Source organism: Filicampus tigris, chromosome 4 (genome assembly GCF_054856515.1).
Source record: "Filicampus tigris isolate MCC_2025a chromosome 4, RoL_Ftig_1.0, whole genome shotgun sequence".
Lineage (NCBI taxonomy): Eukaryota > Metazoa > Chordata > Actinopteri > Syngnathiformes > Syngnathidae > Filicampus > Filicampus tigris.
The window spans coordinates 10,030,127-10,044,689 of NC_141220.1; the positions used below are offsets into that span (position 1 = coordinate 10,030,127).

Genomic DNA, 14,563 nt, shown 5'->3' on the forward strand with positions numbered 1-14,563 from the left:
ACGCTGATTTCTGTTTATGTGACAGCAGCCATTTGAAAATAATGTGTAATGTCTCATATTATTATACAGAGATGTAAGGGCAAATGACAACTTTCGTAAGATTCAGTACACCCTGAGGTTGACAGGTAGGAATCCTGAAGTCTGAATTGGTCTACTCTGAGATAGGAAACGCTGTGTTTCTGGTTCCAGAATAGCTGATTTGAATCAGTTTATTCAACTCGGAGTACCTTCATCAGGAGTTAAGCGCGTGCACCACAGCTATGAAAAGACAGCCCATGAATGGAGCCCGGATTCGCCGAGTCACCATGGTAACGAGGGAGGGGCGTGGGAGAACATTGCTGCTTGGGTCAATATATGCGGACGTTTCAAGTCCTTTGCAATCACAATAATATTACAGAGAAAAACTGCTTGCTTCCGCCTCTTAATTTATTTCATTTAGGTGCAATCTCACGGGGGAGAACTGCGCTTAACTGATGACAAAATATAAAAACAACTTCAAACAGTTAAAACCTCGGCATAATCTCATGGGGTACACTGAAACAAATTTTGGTTGAATTTACTCAATTATATTTTGTCCTGGATTCCTGGACTCAAATGATTAAATGAGTGCATAAATTTGTAAAGCCATCAAATGATATAACTCTCAATTATACTTGTGCACCAATCCATGGGAATTTTGGCCCACTACTTGTGTGTGAATTTCTCCAACTGTCTCAGTCTGAATGGTGCCTTTTCCAGACTACATATTTCAGTTCCTTCAACAAATATTTAATGGGACCATATTTCAGTCTCCTCCACATTTAAATAGAAACAACGTTGTTTTCTTTGTATGCTTCATTTTTCATCTGTAAAGCTTTCTCCCTGCACAAAGGATTGCAGAAGGTTTGGGGACTGTCAATATGCATTTTGACAAATTCCAGTTTCATTAAATTCAAGTTGTTTAGGTAACCATTGTCAGTTTTCACTTTCTTTCATGGAAGGATATGTGTCGCGGGTAGAAAATAACTATTTCCTGCATGGAGGAGGAGGCTTGGTTATGTTGCGGAACTACTTTGCTCCATCTGGAACAGGGGTGTCTGTCTGAATCTCTAGAGACTGTGGATTGAAATATTCTTCTCAGTGGCAGAGAACTTTGTCTCAACAACAGGTCTTGGATCATCCAACAGGATAATGCCTGGAACAAAAGCTAAAAAAAAAAAAAAAAAAAAACAAGAATGGCAGAGAACACAGCTGAATATTTTGAAGTGGCCTTCTATGAACCCTGATCCAAATCATATTGAACGCCCTTTAATCATGAGACAGGCGGAGCAGTTTGCACAAAATGAGAGGGCCTAAACACAGCTACACAATTGTGTATATTCGGGAAGTCAAAACGTGCTAATTTTTAATTGTTTATCAGCAGCTGGATTGGTGAGAATCCTTGTAGGTGTGTTAGAAAAGTTACTGGTGTCACAAAAGATCTATTTCACACCCATAATATGAGTTCCCCCCATCAATGTGGAAGCAGGAGGCTGGTTAGTGTGTAAAATTCCAGGGGGATTATTTCCAATTTATAGTTGGGATTTGAAAAATAACTTTTGAGACACCAGTCCTGGAACTTTTCTACATCTCACACCTGGATTCACACCAATCTAGCTGCCTTATAAATAATAATTTAAAAAATGCAAAATTTGTCATTGTTTTTTTTTTTTTTTTAAATGACCGATGGTGCCGATTATCAATACTGTGGAAAAAGTCTCAGAAGAACCTTTTTCACACAAGTGATTTTCACAAACAGTACAGGAGGACCAAAATAGATAAATACAGCAGGATCACGAGGAAAATTGTACCAACCCAATTTCCACAAAACCTTGTAAAAGGGCGGTGGATGGGCCAAGGATATATAATGTCTTTTTCCCTGGTGTAGGAGACAGAGTTAAATGAAAAGGGCAAAGGCTGCAGGAGGAGGGTCACGTTTATCCCATGTGCACACGCTGTCATCGTTTGGTGTGTGATAAATCACAGAAGGTGCGTAAGAGGCTAAGCCTCTCATGACGACTGCTCATCCCTCAGAGTGGCCAGCCAGCACAAGTACCCTTTTCAGCACTGGCCACCCTGACTGACCTTTTCCAAATGATGCCAATTTCACACCATTTGAGCTGCTAGCTTACAAAATGGAAACTTTGACAAAGACTAATTAATAATAATCAGATAGAAAACATTAATATATATGTATATTCAATTTTTAATTAACACAAATGAGTAATTATGATAATCCCAATTAGGTAATGCGTGGTCGGCTGGGAACTGAATTGAATTGAGGAGTGTATGGGTGGTAGTGTCGGCAGAGGCCGTGATGCATGACGACAGCCCGGTACATTGGACCTTCAATGCTGCTCTCTGTACCTTCTTTGGTTCACTACACAGAACGAAGGCAGTGTGGATACATGACAAACACACATGTACAGATGAAGGCGGAAAGAAATTAATGTAAAAGTACAAGCTTATCAATGTTGGCAAAAACTATTATATAAAATCAGTCATTTATCTCTCATTCGGCTGTCATTATTATTATTATCATCATTGATATTATTATTATTATTATTATTATTATTATTATTATTAGTGGACCTGTAAAGATTCATTGTCTGTAAGATAATGAATTTAATAATTTCATATTTGTAAATAGGCAACAACGTGGGCTGAGATTATCTGGAAATAATGCTGAACAACACTGAGGAAAATATAATAAGAAATGCAGAGTGGTGATTGGGCCATACATTACAGATAGGGATTTTTTTTGATTTTTTTTAACTTTTTTTTAATATCTAAAATATTATCATGCAGAAATATAATGATCCAGTTGTGTGTGTATGCGTGTGTTATAATGGTGCGTGTGCGTGGGGGTGTGCGCACGTGTGTGTGTGTGAAAAGAACGGTTTCACCAATCCTCCAGTGACGGTTAACGCAGAGAGCTTGGGTTGAATATAATGAAGACACTTAAACGGGTGGCAAGAAAGATGAAGGAGTGGTGAAGATGAATGGCAGAAACAAAGAAAGAACTTAAAATGAATAAATCTCACTGAGACACGATTTGATTCACAGCTCTGTGCTAGAGAAGGAAGACAGAAAAGAACAAATGAAGGGCAAGTGAAAGACGAGAGAGGAAAAGAATAGCTATTCACATGTGACCATAGATCAGAAGAGGACACAGAACAAAAGTCTAATTTTCCGAGTAATTTGCTTAATTTGGAGGGTTTCTTCATTCATTCATGATGTATTCCACAAAAGTAGGAAATGGGAATTTCAGAACTAAGTGGACTAGGTGTCACATGGTGGAAAACTGCAATGAATTATACTGCTTGGAGTCAGTCCTACTCACAGCGGTGGATCAAATCTACAGTTTTGTTCAGAATAATAGCTGGGTTTGACTTAAAACACACAAAAAATCAAAATCCGCATCATAGCTTTTGTTCCGATTATGCAAATGAAGTGACAGGGACACTGACTAAACATGACATTCAAAATCAAAGAAAGAAAACATATCTAATGTGTTATCCCCAGTGATAAAGTAACATGCTGCCCTAAAAGTAGTACTATCTGCATTTTTATAACTAAAAAGCTAAAACACTTGAACATTTTGTTTTCTCATTTATTATATAATCACTGTTTCTAAAAGTGGCTTCACATTTGTGTTGTATGGGGATCCATTTCTGGCACTTATGAAATGGTATTGCAGCCCAGCACCATTGGACTACATTCTGTAATCCATTTGGATTCCTTGAAGATGGCTATGTGAAGCCAAGCTACTGGCAAGAAGCCCCGCAAAGTTACACTGTTAAAAAAAAAATTAAATTTGCTGAAGAGCCGTCACACATGTCGTCTGGTATATTTTTGAACTGAAATGCTTAGAGGTTGGATCTTGTAAGCCTTCCTATCCTCCTGAGGTCTCGAATGCCGTATTAAACGGAGGATAAAAATATGGACAAAGAGCTGACCCACAAGCGAAGTCCAAGGTATTTTTCCCTAAAGTATGGATGTTTTTAGCTGAGAAAAATGTTAAAGACCGCATTTGGACTGCTACTTCCAAAGATACAAAACCCAGAGCACAGGTCATGAGGACACTTTGATCCACAGTGACAAACACACACATGCACACACTATGCATCACCAAACGAGAGCAGTAGAGAAGACAGCACAGCAGAGTGCTGGGTGAGACAAGACACTTTCTGCCCTTGCAACAACAACAACAAAAAAAAGACACCAGCTGCCTTTTCGTGCTCTCCCTGTCACCACACATCTCCAATGTGTCCTCCGGCGTCGGCAATTTCCTCATTTTCTAATTAATGCTATCTGACTTGCCACCCCAGCACTTGATTTTGCCTCCTCCTCCTGACGACAGTAATGACTGCAGTGTTTGTACCTGCCCCAAGGAGATGCACAAACTTCACTTTTCTTTTCCTTGTGCTCTCACTGTGTCTGGAATCCATTTCTCATGCGTTGCTTTAATCCCGAGTACTGCTCATGCTGCTCTCCCCTGCAGCTTCCATATATCTTTGCTGCTCCGTCCCCTCCCTTCACTTCATCCTCACCCGTATCTTGTCCGTGCCTTCTCTCAATGTGGCTCTTGTACATTCCTGTCTGCCAGTATCAACTACTATGGATCCAATTTGCCAAAACATTATCATCCAAGGAGAGCATTACAAAACCGTGTTTCAACACACCTCCGATTCAGCTTTTCTCACTTTGGTTTTGGATTCCTGGCCAAAATGCATGCTAGTATGACTGCCTTTATCACCAGGGGGGTTTGCATATGTGAGAAGAAATATGATCAAGTGCTACTACAACCATAGCAATGTATCAAGGTCACTGGAAAGGAGAATTCATCAATAAGACTGAGTCTCATGCTAATATACCTCTGACGACACTTAATGAAAATCTGAATTATCATTACAGCAGAGCTATTGTTCTCCTTAAAACAAATGAACCATTTGTAACTGTCTTACAATTCTTCAATGTGCAGGTGTGTGTTTAGCCCTTTTAGCTTGTTGCTTCTGAAATTTGTGCAAGATGAATACACGAAGAACAAGAGCTCAGCGTACCCTTTTGCTCTACCCCAAGAAATAACTCTGTGCATTTTTGTTTTTTCTTTGGACCTTTTGTGAGACTCATTCTAAAAGAAAGGAGAGCCTTGACAAACAATATTAATATCCAAATCAGTAAGAGTAGTGCCATCATATTGTACATGTCATCAAATGATATCAAAGTTAAGGAAGATTGTTGTCGTTATAGTTGCTAATGTCACTTTACACTTGTGTGAAAAGTATGAATGTTAAAATCATACTTACATTGTGCCTGTACAGTTACTTAGGAATAGATTATTTTTATGGTACAAAAAGAAAAAAAAAATCACAACATGATAACATGCAGAATTATTACACATGTTATTCAATATACTAATTCTGAAATCATTTCTAAATATACAACCACATACAGTATGACTAAGAATATGATTGAAGTATCCTGTATTGTAGGCAGCTTGTAGGCTGCAACTTTATATAAAATAATCCTGGTTGAACAATCTTCAGTGATTTGTAAATGAAAAAAACTATTGATATTTGTTTTTGTTTGTTTGTTTTTTTGAGTATTATAAATTGTATTTGTAGTGATGTCCCGATCCCAATCTTTGGGACAGGCGACAGAGCTCTGTACAGTGTGGCTCGTGCTGACCTGAAGAAAACCTGATTGTCTCGCTGGCAGAGGAACAGGACTACTTCTTTGCCCGCTTTGACTCACCTCAAACACCCCTCCCTGCCACCCCAGAACCCAACATCCCCCCACTAACTGTCAAGGAACACGAGGTGAGGCGTGTGCTCCTGGCAGTGGACCCCAGGAAGGCTGCGGGTCCTGACGGAGTACCCGGCAAGGTGCTCAAAGCCCACCAGCTGTCACACGTTTTCTGCAGGATCTTCAACCTCTCACTGTCATCCCGCCCCTGTCTGAAATCCTCCCCCATCATCCCAGTCCCCAAGTGGACACCAACATCCACCCTCAATGACTACCGCCCTGTTGCCTTCACACCCATAATTATGAAGTGCTTGGAGAGACCGGTTCTCTAGCACATCACGGGCTGACACCACCCTACACTAGACCCCCACTAGTTTGCAAACAGATCAACTGAGGATGCCATAAACACTGCTCTGCATGATGTGCTGAGCCACCTTGGCAGACAGCAGACCAATGCCAGGATGCTCTTCGTGGATTACAGCTCAGCATTCAATACTATCATCCCGGTCATCCGTATCCCCAAACTGGTCACCCCGGGTCTCGCCCCTGTCACATCCGCCTGAATCAAGGACTTTTTGACTAACAGGCCACAGGCTGTGAGACTCGGCCCCCACCTCTCTTCCACCCGAACACTGGATCACCCCAGGGATGCGTGCTGAGCCCCCTCCTGTACTGTTTCTACACCTACAACTGCAGTCCAGTCTGTGGAAATAACACTATCGTCAAATTTGCGGACGATACCACAGTGGTCGGCCTCATCTCAAAAGGTGATGGGACTAACAACCTGGAGTAAGGACAACAACCTGGAACTGAACACTGCAAAAACAAAGTCGTCATCGATTTCAGGAGGAACAAGACCGAACCATCCCCCCTCTACATCAATGGCGTGTGTGTAGAGAGGGTCCACACATTCTGGTTCTTGGGAGTCCAGATCTCGGATGACGTCTCCAAGACCCACAACATCACAGCAGTGACAACGAAGGCTCAGCAGCATCTGCATTTCCTAAGGGTCCTCAGGAAATATAACCTGGGCAGGAAGCTTCTGCTGGACTTCTACCACTCGTCCATTGAGAGCCTGCTCACATACTGTCTCTCGACCTGGTACAGCAGCTGCACTGAAGCAGACAGGGTGAGGCTTCAGAGGACAGTCAAAGCAGCGCAGAGGATTATTGGCTGCCCTCTCCCCTCCCTGTCGGACATTTACACCACCCGGTGCCTGAGCAGACCTCGGAACATCATCAAGGACAGCACACGCTCTGGTTCTCAGCTCATCGACCTGTTGCCCTCTGGCAGGCACTTCAGGTGCATCAAAGCATGGACAAACAGACTAAAAAACAGCTTCTACCCGAACGCCATCAGCATGCTGAACTCTCACACATGACTGCCTCTACCACCAACAACTGTGATCTCACTATGAGCACCTTACCTATATTATCCCCAGAGCCCTACTGCACATTTGAACAGGTTTATTTTATTCTATTTTATGTTATTGTTGTTTATCTGTTGCACCGAAGAGGGGAAGCGACCCAATCTCGTTGTACACTGAGCACAATGACAATAAAGGTATTCGTAAACAATACATTTACATGGTTATTTATTGGCATTTGCAGACTAAAATGACAAGTCTACATATACATAGTTCATGGGTATGACTGTGACTTCTCTCACCTACAAACAGCACTTATTGATTTATGACCTTGTTAAATGCAACCAGTGGGGAACAAGCTTGCTTGTCACTAAATAATTTACACCTGTGAAACTTCTATTTAAAGTTAGGTTGTTTAGACACGTCACAATTGCTAACCTGTCTGTCACACTCTCAAGCTCTTATGCCATTCAGTGAGGTGGCTTTATTTCAGACAAGGCAGACTTAGGCTATTTCCAAAGTATAGTTTGATCAACCCTGACTGTTTTCACATCCTTTGTGTGTCCTTGTTGCTCCAAACAATTTACGCTCTACTGCAGCGCGGAAGGAAAGTACTGTGCACAAGCAGACGTGCATGAGTGTGTGTGTGTGTTGGGGGGCGGTGTGGCTGGGGTGGTTGGGTCGTAGTGTGGCTCGTACTGCTACTCTGACCACAAACCCTCCAAAAAACCTGGGCAAGAATTTGACCTTGATAAAAATCACAACTGGTTTGATGAAACATTGACTTATAAGTAGTTGAATGGGACTATTGTCATGCCCTGGAGGGGTCTGTGTCATTTTTATTGGCATTAAGCAACTTTGAGGAGGATGGTAGCAACCCAGCCACACAAAAAAAATACAAATGTCCTGAATTGTTTTACGGCATACTCACCTCCTCCTTTCGCTATAAGGACGGAAGTCGATTCGAACGTCTACACGCTATTACTGATGTCATGGCAGAAGCCCCAAAACAAACAAAAAAAACAAAAGTATTGTTTGAACAAAGTCAGATTAATTACCTGATCGCTATTCATCTTTCACACAGTCACTGGAAATAGAAATATAATTCAGTCCAACTTGCAGGCCAGCGAGAGCTCAGGATTTCACGACACTACGCGCACGGTAAATGTGGTTGATTTTTGTCAAAACACTACCGCTTTTGTCCATATGGCGCTGCCATAATCAACAAAAACTGACATATTACACAGTGTTGCTTTAAGCTATTACAGCTCCATTTGAAAAGATATTCATAGCTTTGGTCATTTTGTGACCTATAAAATTTGAGAAAATGAAGAAAACCAATCGTTTTTCCTCCATCCCCAATCAGCTGAGGACGAAAGTGATCAGCCCCGATTTCTGTTTATGTGATCGGATTAGGCCATACCAATTTATTTGTATACTTGCGTATGTATACAGGTCTAGTTGTACCACATCCTGATGCCACCTCAGTCCTTCAGAGATAATTCCTTAATTGCGTACACGGCCACGTGTAATTTGCTTTAAGAAAAGTGACTTACCACTATCATTCCTGTTTCTGATCACATCTGGCCAGAAGAACTTGCGTTAATGTGTATTAATGTAACGCTCATACATTACTGCCAACCAGACGTCACGCAGTCTTTCACATCTTAAAAAGATGCATATCAACAGCCACGAGACATTCTGATTGCACCCAAGCAACTATGAATATTGCCTAAATGTCACACACAGTGAAATGCGTCATCAGACTCGTATCATGTGCCATAACTTACAGGCAATGAACAAAGTCCTCCTTTAAGTTTCACTCACTGTTGCTGACTGGGCTTACTGACAGAATAAAGAAGACTTTCAGTCTATTTAACAGATGACTTTGAATGGAACAATGTTCGAAACAGAATGGTGAAGGAAGTTCACAAAGGTACATCGCTATTGACAATTGTAGAAAAAGTTAAATCATTTTAGTTGTTCAATTGAAAAAGATTCATAACACACTTCAATTAATAGAAAATACTGTTCAAAAGGCACATTTTTATATAATTTCTATATTTAAAACATTTGTATTGTTTTCTTTTGTAAGCTAGCTTTGCTATCTAGCGCTAAAAGCTGACAAAAAAAATACATAAATAGGACACGTCTCATACTGTATGGTCATTCCTGTGTATGCATTCTGATGTCAACAAACATTTTAAGAGATTAAATGTATTTTGTATACATATAACACAAAGTGTTCACAGTCATACTGTACTGATGCTTATTCTGGTTAATAATTGTCATTTGTGTTGTGCTTTTAAAATAATAGCTGAATCTTTTATTGTTCTTGCTAAAATAAATCATTGAGTAATAGGAGACAGTTGTATTAGACTTTTCCGATTTCCACAATAAAATTATTGAGAAAGTGTATTATTATATAAGTATAACAATTAATGTATGTAATATTTCAGCGATTAAGGTGTTACTGCAAACTCCATCAGTATTCTGATGACAGCCCATGAAGGCATTGCTCTGTTCTCTCCATGCTCGATTCTTCACAGCAGCTAATGTGCACTAGTGCTTAAAGGATTTCCCAGTGTAGATAGTAAGATCTCACAGAGAGGCATCCTACTTTAAGTTTCACTCGCTGATGCTGACTGGGCCAAAAGCTCTCCATCAATCTATCACCGGAAGATTTTCTAAAACATGAGCCTTAAGAAAAGAAATCTCAAGTTTTCAGGAAACAAAATTGTTTGGGAGAACACGATGATAGGAGAAGAAAGTAAGGCAGAGGAGTTTCAAGAGTGCACCCACACGCACCCACACACACACACGTGCGTGCACACAACCAACCACACGCCCACACGCTTGAGCTTTTTACTGCATTAAATATAAGTGACTTTGAGTGGATTAATCAATTAATCCGTTATTTTACCCTTTACTATGCCGAATTCATTAGTAATTTGTCGTACAAGACGACTTTGAGAATTTTGTTTTATTTGTTTCATCTTTGTGGGAATAGTTTGGGAACGGTCTTTTTCTGTCCCACATGACTGTGTGCTAGTGCACGTAGCACGCTCCATAAAGGAATGCCTGGATGAATGAAAAATCTACAGCAGGAATGTCCACACTGTTTCAGCATGCTAGCTACTTATAAAATGACCATGTCCATAAAAATATAGTTTGAATTTTTTTGTACGTACGAGATATATACTGGTATGCTTCGCATAACTGCATGAACTCATAAAAAAGAGAGTGATTTATACGAGGTGACGCATGCTACAGGCGTATGAATGTCTGCCCTGTATGTCAGTCAACACATTTCACAGTGGATGATAGGTGCGGTCTACTTTTTTTTTTTTTAACTCATTCACTGCCGTTGACAGGCAGCTATATATCAATAGCATACAACTGGGAGGGCTGGCAGAGATTGAGTTAATGCCATGAGAGCTAACGACAAATCCCTTCACGAGCTACGAGTAGCTCAAGATCTACTTAATGGGTATCCCTGATCGGCAGTATTTTCACTTAATGTACACCTACTGGCAATACTCTCCATATAGTGTTTCATCGTCATTTATTTTGTGCCTATAATTTGACCCTTGCCTCTGTGGTTTACAGATACAGAATAATGGCAATTCCATGTTTGAGTAGTGAATTTAAATTGAGTTTGACACTTCCGATGGGCTGTGTCCTTTTTGCCTTTGTGTCCTTGGAGTAGGCTTTACAAGTCCAATGTGGTACAGATGGAGAAGTGCAATAAGTTAGGGAGATGTGGTCATGCACACCACCTGGTTGGAACCTCTGGAGGAATGACTTGAGTGTAGAGGATGCATCATTTTATGCTCATTTACATATAGGTTGGATCATCTTTAACCAGTTTCTTTACTTAAAGCGGAAGTCAACCCAAACATATTTTTTTCAAGAATATGTTCCCAGCATGCCGACTAGTTGAAACACGGCATTCTGATTAATTTTGCGTTTGTGGAATATAAGTTAAGCAGCAAAATGCGTTTATTTTTAGCCATCTGTGAGGCCGGCCATTTTGTCTTCTGTCGACTGAAAATCACAACTGCTCACAAGGCCCAATTGCGGCTCAGATTCAGAAAACAGTTCAGCCGTGATTGGTCGTTGTGAGCAGTTGTGATGTCATTTTCAGTCGACAGAAGACAAAATGGCCGGCCCCACAAATGGCTAAAAACGAGTGCATTTTGCTGCTTAACTTATATTCCACAAACGCAAAATTAATCAGAATGCCGTGTTTCAACTAGTGGGCCTGCTGGGAACATATTCTTAAAAATATATATGTTTGGTTTGACTTCCGCTTTAAGAGAGGGGGAAATTATTCCATCTCTCATTAAGAGGTCGTTGCAAACGCCACAAGTTTACAGCATGTAGAACCTGCTACTGTGGTAGGCACAGAATATAGACAGGTTGCTCCATTTGGCAAAGTTTGTATGTCCTCTCCTTAAACCAAATCTGCACCAAAATCAGAGTAAAGTGAAACAGTCAAACAGCAATGAAACATACACACAGTAAGCTCCTGGTAAGAGGAAATTCATGGAGGAAAAGAAGATCTTCTTAAAAGCAGAATTTTTGCTATGTCTCTTCCAAGGAATTGAGAAGAGAAGAACAATGTTTTATCTGAAAGCATGCATTAATAAGATGGTTCCTTTGCTGTTTTTGTGATTCAGTCAGTGACTGCGAAGTGAAGTGATAGCTTAGCAGTGTCTGCTAGGGTTTACAGGTGACACTTTAGCAGTCAGATGAGGAACCCAGTGAAGTCAGACAATACTATCGCTGTTCTCTGACACAGCAGTTGGAGCCTTGAGCTTTGTAGACAGGATTGACTGTTAGCTGAAAATTGTATATGTGAATATACTGTGCTGAACACTAACTTTGCATGTGCTTCTTTATTTATGCAACATGGTGGGATGAGAGTGACAATTAGCCGCAGATCAGAGGGAATATTTTGTGAAACATACTGGAAAGCAATTAGCATTCACTGAATCCTGAGCCACAGTTAAGGGGGAAAAATGATGTTCACGCATGTTCGCCTTCAAGAAGCGAGACAGAAAAGCGGGAGCTGACTTTAGACAGTGGCGTGCTGAGGAGCAACAGCAGAAGAGCATTCCAAGGTTATCTGTGACGCTGCAGCTGGCATTTTGGAGGGAGTCTACTAACTGGGAGAAATGGCATTTACGCCCGAACCTTTTCAGACATGTGGGCGATGATGTGACTTCTTCCCTTCCTGGAGTTTGTGTGAGTGTGTGTGTGTGTGGGGGGGTGGGTGTGTACGTGTGTGGGGGTGTGCGCGTGCGTGCGCGACTGCGCGTGTGTGGTGTTGCAGGGCGCAGGGGGTGGCAAGGGTTCAACACCTCCAGACTCCATCTATGAGCCTTCTGACAAGCAAGTGAATTGTTTCTAGTGAAGCCCTCAACCACACTGTGCTTCATTCCCTGACAATATGATTCAGGCCTACAGAAGCCATTAGTCACTGTTGGCTTAACTGCAGCTGCTGTGCAGCTCCAATGATCCGTGACATAAATAACCATGCTGCAAAGCATAAAAAAAAGAAACAGAAAACCTAACAGATAAGTGGTGAGGTTTTTTCCTAACTACAAGTACATCAATGAATGCAGCTCACTGCTCGTCTGTGTTCTTGTGTGACCCACACTCAGCTTGTTGTTTTTTGTTTTGTTTTTGTTTTTAGGTTGTTTTTTTATGCTAATTCAGTCTTCCAGTGAAATCTGATCTAGAATTACAAGGCATAAACTGAGAGGCTTGGTAAAGGCTGTGTGTTTAATGGAGCCTGTACACAGCCTCTAATGGTCTTGAACCCTCAGTATGTATGTCTTACAATAATACACTGTACATCTACAACATCAGAAATCAGTGAAGAGCAGACTTCTGCCACGGTTGAACTGATAAAGAAATTAAAACAAAAATATGGCATGACAATTTTATGTTTGACAATCTGTTTCTTGGTGTGACGGCTACTTTGTAGGTCATGGTGCATGGCAAATATATCTTGGAGGTTGGACTGTTCCATTCATGCCATACTGACTGAATATAAATAGACCTTATTCAGATCCTCACCAAAAGTGAAGAATTCAGACGCAGCACTAACTATAAAGGAGTACACACTAAGAGCGTTGTAATAAAACCTTCATTTTTCATTCCGATTAAACGTTTTTTTTAATGGCCTGTTATATTCTCCAAAATACTCCCACAAATGTGGGCCAATGATTACAAATGAGATTTATGTGCACACAGTAAAATCAACTAAATAATTGAACGTAATACTGCTATGTTGCAAAACTGAGTACATGACTGTAAATTATGAATTTTAGATCAGAAAAACACAGGTGAGTTTAAAAATGTACTTGTGAACCTTTCAACGGGGGTGTACTCATTTATGTTCAACACAGAAGAATGGTTTCTAAATGTCTCTCAATAGTACAATCTAATATTGCAATAAGGCAATGATACAACTATGAAGAAATGGATGTGGTTCTGAAAGCATATTACTTTATCAAAAGGATTGGGACTATGCACCGGTGACCAAATGTCAGCATCAAAGTCATGCATGCTGAACAAAGTTCTTGAAATGGGTAAACAGATGCAAATAATACAATGAGAATGAAAGATGCTGGTATGGTCACTGCCCTTTGTGTCACGGAGACACAAAATCATTCCTGACCTTATCAAATACAGTTGTTGACCTTTCTCATATTCCTTTAAATGTGAACGGTGGCAGTTGGGAAGGAGGCAGCAAACTCAAAACTCAGACACATCTATTACCAACACGGCTGCTTTTGTGATATTATGGCCTCAAAAGAATGTATTTGTTAACAAGCACACATTTGCTTGTGCGGGAAAAGCATGAATATGTGCTCTGGGACACACGCCCACAAAGAAGAACATCAAACAAGACGTTGCCTAATTATGTTCAGATCGACTTTCACAGTGTCGTTTGATGACGTTCCCCTCAAGCATGTGAGCATTCACTCTGAGACAAATTCAACTTAAGTCACTTCCACCCTGACCTGCAGCCCTAAAAACAATTTCTCAAGGCCGTTTCAGGCTGTGGCACATGATATTTGGTGACATGACAGTGGAATCACTTTGGACTTGCTGATATTAAAGGATGGGTGGGTTGGTACAGAGCAGCGGGGTAGCGAGCCCCCTTCTCAGCCGTGTCATCTCCCACCATAGATTTCCAAAGGGCTCTATTTTACAAAAAATATTAGCCAAAAATGCATGCGCATGTTCTGCTGTTAGTGGAACTACTCGGAAGAATGACTTTGGTGGTTATGCAAGGTGCCGCAGGAACACTCCTAAAAAAACGTTCACTGTATAAGCAGCGTAATTAAGTACGTCATGTACAAATTGACTGCACAACACAGTAAGGCCATTTAACTGGCATTTAACTTGGTAAAA

At 40.8% G+C, this 14,563-nt stretch overlaps 1 protein-coding gene across 1 annotated transcript in view; it reads right to left on the reverse strand.

Moving 5' to 3' along the window:
* The window catches only part of b4galnt4a (beta-1,4-N-acetyl-galactosaminyl transferase 4a), a 173,117-nt gene that overhangs the window by 26,225 nt on the left and 132,329 nt on the right, over positions 1-14,563 (reverse strand). The gene's annotated exons all lie outside the window — the stretch shown is intronic.